The sequence below is a fragment of the Pelophylax lessonae genome (assembly GCF_965119305.1).
Source record: "Pelophylax lessonae genome assembly, chromosome: 4".
NCBI lineage: Eukaryota > Metazoa > Chordata > Amphibia > Anura > Ranidae > Pelophylax > Pelophylax lessonae.
In genome coordinates, this window is record NC_138771.1 from 677,087,714 (window position 1) to 677,098,767 (window position 11,054).

The window sequence follows — 11,054 nt, forward strand, 5'->3', positions numbered from 1 at the left end:
GGGCCCTATGCTGGGAGATCTTACCACTGGGGTCCACAGGAGAAATATGGAGGCAATCTCTTCTCTTCTATTCCGCTACTCCTTAGCCAGAGCTTACCAGACAGTCCTAACCTGAGACTGACTACCACTCAGTCCTAACCTGAGACTGACTACCACTCAGTCCTAACCTGAGACTGACTACCACTCAGTCCTAACCTGAGACTGACTACCAGACAGTCCTAACCTGAGACTGACCACCACTCAGTCCTAACCTGAGACTGACTACCAGACAGTCCTAACCTGAGACTGACCACCACTCAGTCCTAACCTGAGACTGACTACCAGACAGTCCTAACCTGAGACTGACTACCACTCAGTCCTAACCTGAGACTGACTACCACTCAGTCCTAACCTGAGACTGACTACCACTCAGTCCTAACCTGAGACTGACTACCACTCAGTCCTAACCTGAGACTGACTACCAGACAGTCCTAACCTGAGACTGACTACCAGACAGTCCTAACCTGAGACTGACTACCAGACAGTCCTAACCTGAGACTGACTACCAGACAGTCCTAACCTGAGACTGACTACCAGACAGTCCTAACCTGAGACTGACTACCAGACAGTCCTAACCTGAGACTGACTACCACTCAGTCCTAACCTGAGACTGACTACCAGACAGTCCTAACCTGAGACTGACTACCAGACAGTCCTAACCTGAGACTGACTACCACTCAGTCCTAACCTGAGACTGACTACCACTTAGTCCTAACCTGAGACTGACTACCACTCAGTCCTAACCTGAGACTGACTACCAGACAGTCCTAACCTGAGACTGACTACCACTCAGTCCTAACCTGAGACTGACTACCACTCAGTCCTAACCTGAGACTGACTACCACTCAGTCCTAACCTGAGACTGACTACCAGACAGTCCTAACCTGAGACTGACTACCACTCAGTCCTAACCTGAGACTGACTACAAGACAGTCCTAACCTGAGACTGACTACCAGACAGTCCTAACCTGAGACTGACTACCAGACAGTCCTAACCTGAGACTGACTACCACTCAGTCCTAACCTGAGACTGACTACCACTCAGTCCTAACCTGAGACTGACTACCACTCAGTCCTAACCTGAGACTGACTACCAGACAGTCCTAACCTGAGACTGACTACCAGACAGTCCTAACCTGAGACTGACTACCACTCAGTCCTAACCTGAGACTGACTACCACTCAGTCCTAACCTGAGACTGACTACCAGACAGTCCTAACCTGAGACTGACTACCAGACAGTCCTAACCTGAGACTGACTACCACTCAGTCCTAACCTGAGACTGACTACCAGACAGTCCTAACCTGAGACTGACTACCACTTAGTCCTAACCTGAGACTGACTACCACTCAGTCCTAACCTGAGACTGACCACCACTCAGTCCTAACCTGAGACTGACTACCACTCAGTCCTAACCTGAGACTGACTACCAGACAGTCCTAACCTGAGACTGACTACCAGACAGTCCTAACCTGAGACTGACTACCAGACAGTCCTAACCTGAGACTGACTACCAGACAGTCCTAACCTGAGACTGACTACCAGACAGTCCTAACCTGAGACTGACTACCACTCAGTCCTAACCTGAGACTGACTACCAGACAGTCCTAACCTGAGACTGACTACCACTTAGTCCTAACCTGAGACTGACTACCACTCAGTCCTAACCTGAGACTGACCACCACTCAGTCCTAACCTGAGACTGACTACCACTCAGTCCTAACCTGAGACTGACTACCAGACAGTCCTAACCTGAGACTGACTACCAGACAGTCCTAACCTGAGACTGACTACCACTCAGTCCTAACCTGAGACTGACTACCAGACAGTCCTAACCTGAGACTGACTACAAGACAGTCCTAACCTGAGACTGACTACCAGACAGTCCTAACCTGAGACTGACTACCACTCAGTCCTAACCTGAGACTGACTACCAGACAGTCCTAACCTGAGACTGACTACCAGACAGTCCTAACCTGAGACTGACTACCAGACAGTCCTAACCTGAGCCTGACTACCACTCAGTCCTAACCTGAGACTGACTACCAGACAGTCCTAACCTGAGACTGACTACCAGACAGTCCTAACCTGAGACTGACTACCACTCAGTCCTAACCTGAGACTGACTACCAGACAGTCCTAACCTGAGACTGACTACCACTCAGTCCTAACCTGAGACTGACTACCACTCAGTCCTAACCTGAGACTGACTACCAGACAGTCCTAACCTGAGACTGACTACCACTCAGTCCTAACCTGAGACTGACCACCACTCAGTCCTAACCTGAGACTGACTACCACTCAGTCCTAACCTGAGACTGACTACCAGACAGTCCTAACCTGAGACTGACTACCAGACAGTCCTAACCTGAGAATGACTACCACTCAGTCCTAACCTGAGACTGACTACCAGACAGTCCTAACCTGAGACTGACCACCACTCAGTCCTAACCTGAGACTGACTACCAGACAGTCCTAACCTGAGACTGACTACCACTCAGTCCTAACCTGAGACTGACTACCACTCAGTCCTAACCTGAGACTGACTACCACTCAGTCCTAACCTGAGACTGACTACCAGACAGTCCTAACCTGAGACTGACTACCACTCAGTCCTAACCTGAGACTGACTACCAGACAGTCCTAACCTGAGACTGACTACCAGACAGTCCTAACCTGAGACTGACTACCACTCAGTCCTAACCTGAGACTGACTACCAGACAGTCCTAACCTGAGACTGACTACCAGACAGTCCGCTGTACACAACAGGAGGAGCCGTATACCTCCATGAGTGACGTGGGGGAAGTGGGGTGCAGTTACCCCGGATGGCTTTCATAAATTGGGGAGCTGTCAGAAATCTCACTGCTGGCCTTATAAGAAGTACGGCTGGAGATATAAGAGAGAGGATACTCACTGAGAAAGTAAATGTACAGAATAGCCGGCACCAACATCTTCGGGAAACGTCCACAGTGCAGTCCGATCCGTCTATATCTGTATAAGAGAGAACACATCGATATCTAGGTTCTTATATACTCAGGACTTAGCGATATCAGACTATCTGTATACTACAACTATATACCAACCTGTCCGTATACAGTATATACACAGTGCTCATCTATAGATATATACAGTATATACACAGTGCTCATCTATATATATATACAGTATATACACAGTGCTCATCTATAGATGTATACAGTATATACACAGTGCTCATGTATATATATATATACAGTATATACACAGTGCTCATCTATAGATATATACAGTATATACACAGTGCTCATGTATAGATATATATACAGTATATACACAGTGCTCATGTATAGATATATACAGTATATACACAGTGCTCATGTATAGATATATACAGTATATACACAGTGCTCATGTATAGATATATACAGTATATACACAGTGCTCATCTATAGATATATACAGTATATACACAGTGCTCATGTATATATATATACAGTATATACACAGTGCTCATGTATAGATATATACAGTATATACACAGTGCTCATCTATAGATATATACAGTATATACACAGTGCTCATGTATAGATATATACAGTATATACACAGTCCTCATGTATAGATATATACAGTATATACACAGTGCTCATCTATATATATATACAGTATATACACAGTGCTCATCTATATATATATACAGTATATACACAGTGCTCATCTATATATATATACAGTATATACACAGTCCTCATGTATAGATATATACAGTATATACACAGTGCTCATGTATAGATATATACAGTATATACACAGTGCTCATGTATAGATATATACAGTATATACACAGTGCTCATCTATATATATATACAGTATATACACAGTGCTCATCTATAGATATATACAGTATATACACAGTGCTCATGTATAGATATATACAGTATATACACAGTCCTCATGTATAGATATATACAGTATATACACAGTGCTCATGTATAGATATATACAGTATATACACAGTCCTCATGTATAGATATATATAGTATATACACAGAGCTCATGTATAGATATATACAGTATATACACAGTGCTCATCTATAGATATATACAGTATATACACAGTGCTCATGTATAGATATATACAGTATATACACAGTGCTCATGTATAGATATATACAGTATATACACAGTGCTCATGTATAGATATATACAGTATATACACAGTGCTCATCTATATATATATACAGTATATACACAGTGCTCATGTATAGATATATATACAGTATATACACAGTGCTCATCTATAGATATATACAGTATATACACAGTGCTCATGTATAGATATATACAGTATATACACAGTCCTCATGTATAGATATATACAGTATATACACAGTGCTCATGTATATATATATATACAGTATATACACAGTGCTCATGTATATATATATACAGTATATACACAGTGCTCATGTATATATATATATATATAGTATATACACAGTCCTCATGTATAGATATATACAGTATATACACAGTGCTCATGTATATATATATACAGTATATACACAGTGCTCATGTATAGATATATACAGTATATACACAGTGCTCATGTATAGATATATACAGTATATACACAGTGCTCATGTATAGATATATATATAGTATATACACAGTGCTCATCTATAGATATATACAGTATATATACAGTGCTCATGTATAGATATATACAGTATATACACAGTGCTCATCTATAGATATATACAGTATATACACAGTGCTCATGTATAGATATATACAGTATATACACAGTGCTCATGTATATATATATACAGTATATACACAGTCCTCATGTATAGATATATATATACAGTATATACACAGTGCTCATGTATAGATATATACAGTATATACACAGTCCTCATGTATATATATATACAGTATATACACAGTGCTCATGTATAGATATATACAGTATATACACAGTGCTCATGTATAGATATATACAGTATATATACAGTGCTCATGTATAGATATATATACAGTATATATACAGTGCTCATGTATAGATATATATACAGTATATATACAGTGCTCATGTATAGATATATATACAGTATATATACAGTGCTCATGTATAGATATATATAGTATATACACAGTGCTCATGTATAGATATATACAGTATATACACAGTGCTCATGTATAGATATATATAGTATATACACAGTGCTCATGTATAGATATATACAGTATATACACAGTGCTCATGTATAGATATATACAGTATATACACAGTGCTCATGTATATATATATACAGTATATACCCAGTGCTCATGTATATATATATAATAGTGGGGTCCGCTCACAGTCCTTCCCGTCCCATCTTCCAGCAGGTCTCTGCAGTGCCTCCCTCGCTCCTCTATAGGGTTCTATAGGTTCTGTGCTCCGTATTTAGGAGATTTGAGGACTTTGAATAACAAATTTGCAGGCAGCTGGTAAGTAAATGCTGTGGTTGGGAGCGATGGAGGAGCGCAGAGCGCGGTGTTTTCTCACATTTCCATACTCTACATCCACATCACCTCCACCCCCCATGTCAGAGGTTGTACAGAGAATTTACATAGTAAAGTAAACCTTGCAGAATGAGCGAGGTGACCCCGCCGCCCCAGGATTCGCATAGAATGAGCGAGGTGACCCCGCCGCCCCAGGATTCCCGTAGAATGAGCGAGGTGACCCCGCCGCCCCAGGATTCCCGTAGAATGAGCGAGGTGACCCCGCCGCCCCAGGATTCACGTAGAATGAGCGAGGTGACCCCGCCGCCCCAGGATTCCCGTAGAATGAGCGAGGTGACCCCGCCGCCCCAGGATTCCCGTAGAATGAGCGAGGTGACCCCGCCGCCCCAGGATTCCCGTAGAATGAGCGAGGTGACCCCGCCGCCCCAGGATTCCCGTAGAATGAGCGAGGTGACCCCGCCGCCCCAGGATTCCCGTAGAATGAGCGAGGTGACCCCGCCGCCCCAGGATTCCCGTAGAATGAGCGAGGTGACCCCGCCGCCCCAGGATTCCCGTAGAATGAGCGAGGTGACCCCGCCGCCCCAGGATTCCCGTAGAATGAGCGAGGTGACCCCGCCGCCCCAGGATTCACGTAGAATGAGCGAGGTGACCCCGCCGCCCCAGGATTCCCGTAGAATGAGCGAGGTGACCCCGCCGCCCCAGGATTCCCGTAGAATGAGCGAGGTGACCCCGCCGCCCCAGGATTCCCGTAGAATGAGCGAGGTGACCCCGCCGCCCCAGGATTCCCGTAGAATGAGCGAGGTGACCCCGCCGCCCCAGGATTCCCGTAGAATGAGCGAGGTGACCCCGCCGCCCCAGCAAGGTTTTCCTCCTGCAGCACCGCAGACCATCACCAGGCTCTCTGGCCTCTCACTCGCCTTCTTTGCTGAAATTGCTGTCCCTGAGTCCTGTGACTCCTGTGGTCCTCCTCCTCGCCAGCTTCTTCTTCTGCTGGCCTGGTGGTTCTCTCCTGCGTTGCGCTTGGCGGCCGCTGCACAGGCTAGTCCCTCCCCCAGACAGTCCCTCTCCGCACCGCACGCCTGTCTCCCCCCACCACTCTACAGTGGATGGGATTTGGGAGCCTAGCGGCCGAGCTGCCAGCAGTGAGAGTGAGCCAACGGCAGAGAGCAGACTCAGCGGGCAGCGGCGGCGGCCATGGCGGAAGCACGAGGGTGATTAGGGTGTGCTGGGCACACCCGGCACACCCCGTGCGCACGCCTATGTGCCTAGTAGTCTTGTCTGTGAATGTCAGAGTTTTACAATCCCTCATGGGATGTGTAGTTCCGCGCCGTAGTTTGAGGATCCCTGTCCTTAACCACTTGCCGACCGCCCACAGTATATTTACTGCGGCAGTCCGCCCCTCACAGGCAAAGCGAGGTAGTACTACGTCGCTAGCCTGTGAGGCTCTAGGGGGCGAGCGCACGCCGCCGGGGGCACGCTCCCGCCCCCGCTCGCTCCTGCACATCCCCGCGCGTGTGAGAGGTGGACCCGATGTCCGCCGGCCACTCGCGATCGTCCGTTACAGAGGGAGAAAGGCAGGCGGTGATGTAAACAAAGCCGCCTGTCATTCTCCCTGGTGTAACTGCAGAGATCATACGATCCTGCTATGTAGGATCATATGTCTCTGTTGTTACATCACAAGCCACACCCCTTTACAGTTAGAAACACACCCCTAGGGACACACTTAACCCCTGGATTTCTAATAAAGTTAACCCCTTCCCTGCCAGTGTCATTAGTACAGTGACAGTGCATATTTATAGCACTGATTACTGTAATAATGTCACTGGTACCCCCAAAAGTGTCAGAAATGTCAGTCAGAGGTCCGATCTGTCCGCCGCAATGTCGCAGTCCCGCAAAAAGAATCGCAGATCGCCACCATTACTCGTTAAAATAAAACAACAAAAATGACAAAAATCTTTCCCTTAGTTAGTAAACGCAATAACTTTTTGCGCAAACCAATCAAAATACGCTTATTGCAATTTTTTTTACCAAAAATATGTAGCAGAAAACAAATTGGCCTAAAATGTTAAAAAATTTTGACTTTTACATTTTTTGTTTGGGAATTTCATATAAAAATATGTGAAAAATATTGTTATTTTTGCAAAATTGTCGCTCTTTTTTTGTTTATAGCGCAAAAAGTAAAAATCGCACAGGTGATCAAATACCACCAAAAGAAAGCTCTGTTTGTGGGGAAAAAAAGACGTCAAATTAGTTTAGGTACAGCGTCGCTCGACCGCGCAATTGTCCGTTAAAGTCACGCAGTGCCAAATCGCAAAATAGGGGCTGGTCAGGAAGGGGGTAAAATCTTCCGGGGCTTAAAGAGGAAGTAAACCCTCCTCTGAGACTTGTAACCTATAGATGATCCTATATTAAGACTTACCTATAGGTACTGTAAATATCTCCTAAATATGTACCGTTTAGGAGATATTTACCTTACATGCAGCCAGTGACATCACTGCGCATGCGCTCTGAAGGAACGCCCGCTGGTGCCGTTCCTTCAGAGCCCCGTGCCGTGACTGTCGGCTCCCGCGCGCGTGTGCGGGAGTGACGTCACCGCAGCTCCGGCCAATCAGATGGCCGGATGCCGCGATCCCGGAAGACGGGCGACTGGACATGTCGCCCGTCATACAGGTGAGCGGGCGGCACGGCGGGGGCTCGTTCTAAGGTAAGTATTTCATAATGAGCTAGTATGCGATGCATACTAGCTCATTATGTGTTTCTCTTGCAGGTTGCAAAAAGAAAAAAAAATGTTTTGGGGTTTACAACCTCTTTAAGTGGTTAAGAAAAGGACAGAGTAGGAGACAGATGAAGAGATTGGGGTAGGGAGTTCCAGAGGATGGGAGGGGTTCTGGACAGATAGGGGTAGGAAGTTCCAGGTTCCTGAGACCAGTATGCGGGGCTATTAGCATTCCCCAGTCCAAGAGACCATTCCCCTGGGTTCCTGAGACTAGCCAGGGGGCTACCAATGTTCCCCAGTACAAGATACTATAACCAGGGTCCAAGAGACTCATACCTGGGTTCCTGAGACCAGCTTGGGGGGGTTACCAGCATTCCCATGTACAAGAGACCTTTACCTGGGTTGAGACCAGCTTGGGGAGGCTACCAATAATCCCTAATCCAAGAGATTATTATCTGGGTTTCTGAGACCAGTCTGGGGAGCTACCAGCTTGCCAAGGTCCAAGAAACCATTCCCTTGTTTTTTCCGAGACTAGCCTGGGGAGCTACCAGCTTTTTTAGGTCCATAAAACCATTCCCTCAGTTCCGGAGACCAGGCTAGGGGGCTACCAGCATTAACAGGCCCAAAAGACCATTGCCCCGGGTTCCTGAGACCAGCCCAGGGGGGGCTAACAGCATTCCCTATTCCAAGAGATCATTCGTTGAGTTCCTGAGACCAGCCTAGGGGGGGCTACCAGCATTCCCTAATCCAAGAGACAATTAGTTGGGTTCGTGAGACCAGCTTGGGAGGGCCTACCAGCATTCCCTATTCCAAGAGATCATTCGTTGGGTTTGTGAGACCAGCTTGGGGGGGCTACCAGCATTCCCTAATCCAAGAGATCATTAGTTGGGTTCGTGAGACCAGGTTGGGGGGGCTACCAGCATTCCCTATTCCAAGAGATCATTAGTTGGGTTTGTGAGACCAGCTTGGGGGGGCCTACCAGCATTCCCTATTCCAAGAGATCATTCGTTGGGTTCGTGAGACCAGCTTGGGGGGGGGGGGGCTACCAGCATTCCCTAATCCAAGAGATCATTCGTTGGGTTCCTGAGACCAGCCTAGGGGGGTACCAGCATTCCCTATTCCAAAAGATCATTCGTTGGGTTCCTGAGACCAGCCTTGGGGGGTACCAGCATTCCCTATTCCAAGAGATCATTCGTTGGGTTCCTGAGACCAGCCTAGGGGGGCTACCAGCATTCCCTAATCCAAGATATCATTAGTTGGGTTCCTGAGACCAGCCTTGGGGGGTACCAGCATTCCCTCATCCAAGAGATCATTAGTTGGGTTCCTGAGACCAGCCTAGGGGGGCTACCAGCATTCCCTCATCCAAGAGATCATTAGTTGGGTTCCTGAGACCAGCCTTGGGGGGTACCAGCATTCCCTATTCCAAGAGATCATTAGTTGGGTTCCTGAGACCAGCCTAGGAGGGCTACCAGCATTCCCTCATCCAAGAGATCATTAGTTGGGTTCCTGAGACCAGCCTAGGGGGGCTACCAGCATTCCCTAATTCAAGATATCATTAGTTGGGTTCCTGAGATCAGCCTAGGGGGGCTACCAGCATTCCCTAATCCAAGATATCATTAGTTGGGTTCCTGAGACCAGCCTGGGGGGGGGGGGGTGCTACCAGCATTCCCTCATCCAAGAGATCATTTGTTGGGTTCATGAGACTAGCTTGGGGGGGCTACCAACATTCCCTATTCCAAGAGATCATTCGTTGGGTTTGTGAGACCAGCTTGGGGGGGGGGGGCTACCAGCATTCCCTAATCCAAGAGATCATTCGTTGGGTTCGTGAGACCAGCCTGGGGGGGCTACCAGCATTCCCTATTCCAAGAGATCATTTGTTGGGTTCCTGAGACCAGCCTAGGGGGGCTACCAGCATTCCCTCATCCAAGAGATCATTAGTTGGGTTCCTGAGACCAGCCTAGGGGGGCTACCAGCATTCCCTCATGCAAGAGATCATTAGTTGGGTTCCTGAGACCAGCCTAGGGGGGCTACCAGCATTCCCTCATCCAAGAGATCATTAGTTGGGTTCCTGAGACCAGCCTAGGGGGGCTACCAGCATTCCCTCATCCAAGAGATCATTAGTTGGGTTCCTGAGACCAGCCTAGAGGGGCTACCAGCATTCCCTAATCAAGATATCATTAGTTGGGTTCCTGAGACCAGCCTAGGGGGGCTACCAGCATTCCCTAATCCAAGATATCATTAGTTGGGTTCCTGAGACCAGCCTGGGGGGGGGGGGGGGGCTACCAGCATTCCCTCATCCAAGAGATCATTCGTTGGGTTCGTGAGACTAGCTTGGGGGGGCTACCAGCATTCCCTATTCCAAGAGATCATTCGTTGGGTTTGTGAGACCAGCTTGGGGGGGGGGGGCTACCAGCATTCCCTAATCCAAGAGATCATTCGTTGGGTTCGTGAGACCAGCCTGGGGGGGCTACCAGCATTCCCTATTCCAAGAGATCATTTGTTGGGTTGGTGAGACCAGCTTGGGGGGGCTACCAGCATTCCCTAATCCAAGAGATCATTCGTTGGGTTCATGAGATCAGGTTGGGGGGACCTACCAGCATTCCCTATTCCAAGAGATCATTCGTTGGGTTCGTGAGACCACCTTGGGGGGGGGGCTACCAGCATTCCCTATTCCAAGAGATCATTCGTTGGGTTCCTGAGACCAGCTTGGGGGGGGCTACCAGCATTCCCTAATCCAAGAGATCATTCGTTGGGTTCCTGAGACCAGCCTTGGGGGGTACCAGCATTCCCTATTCCAAGAGATCATTC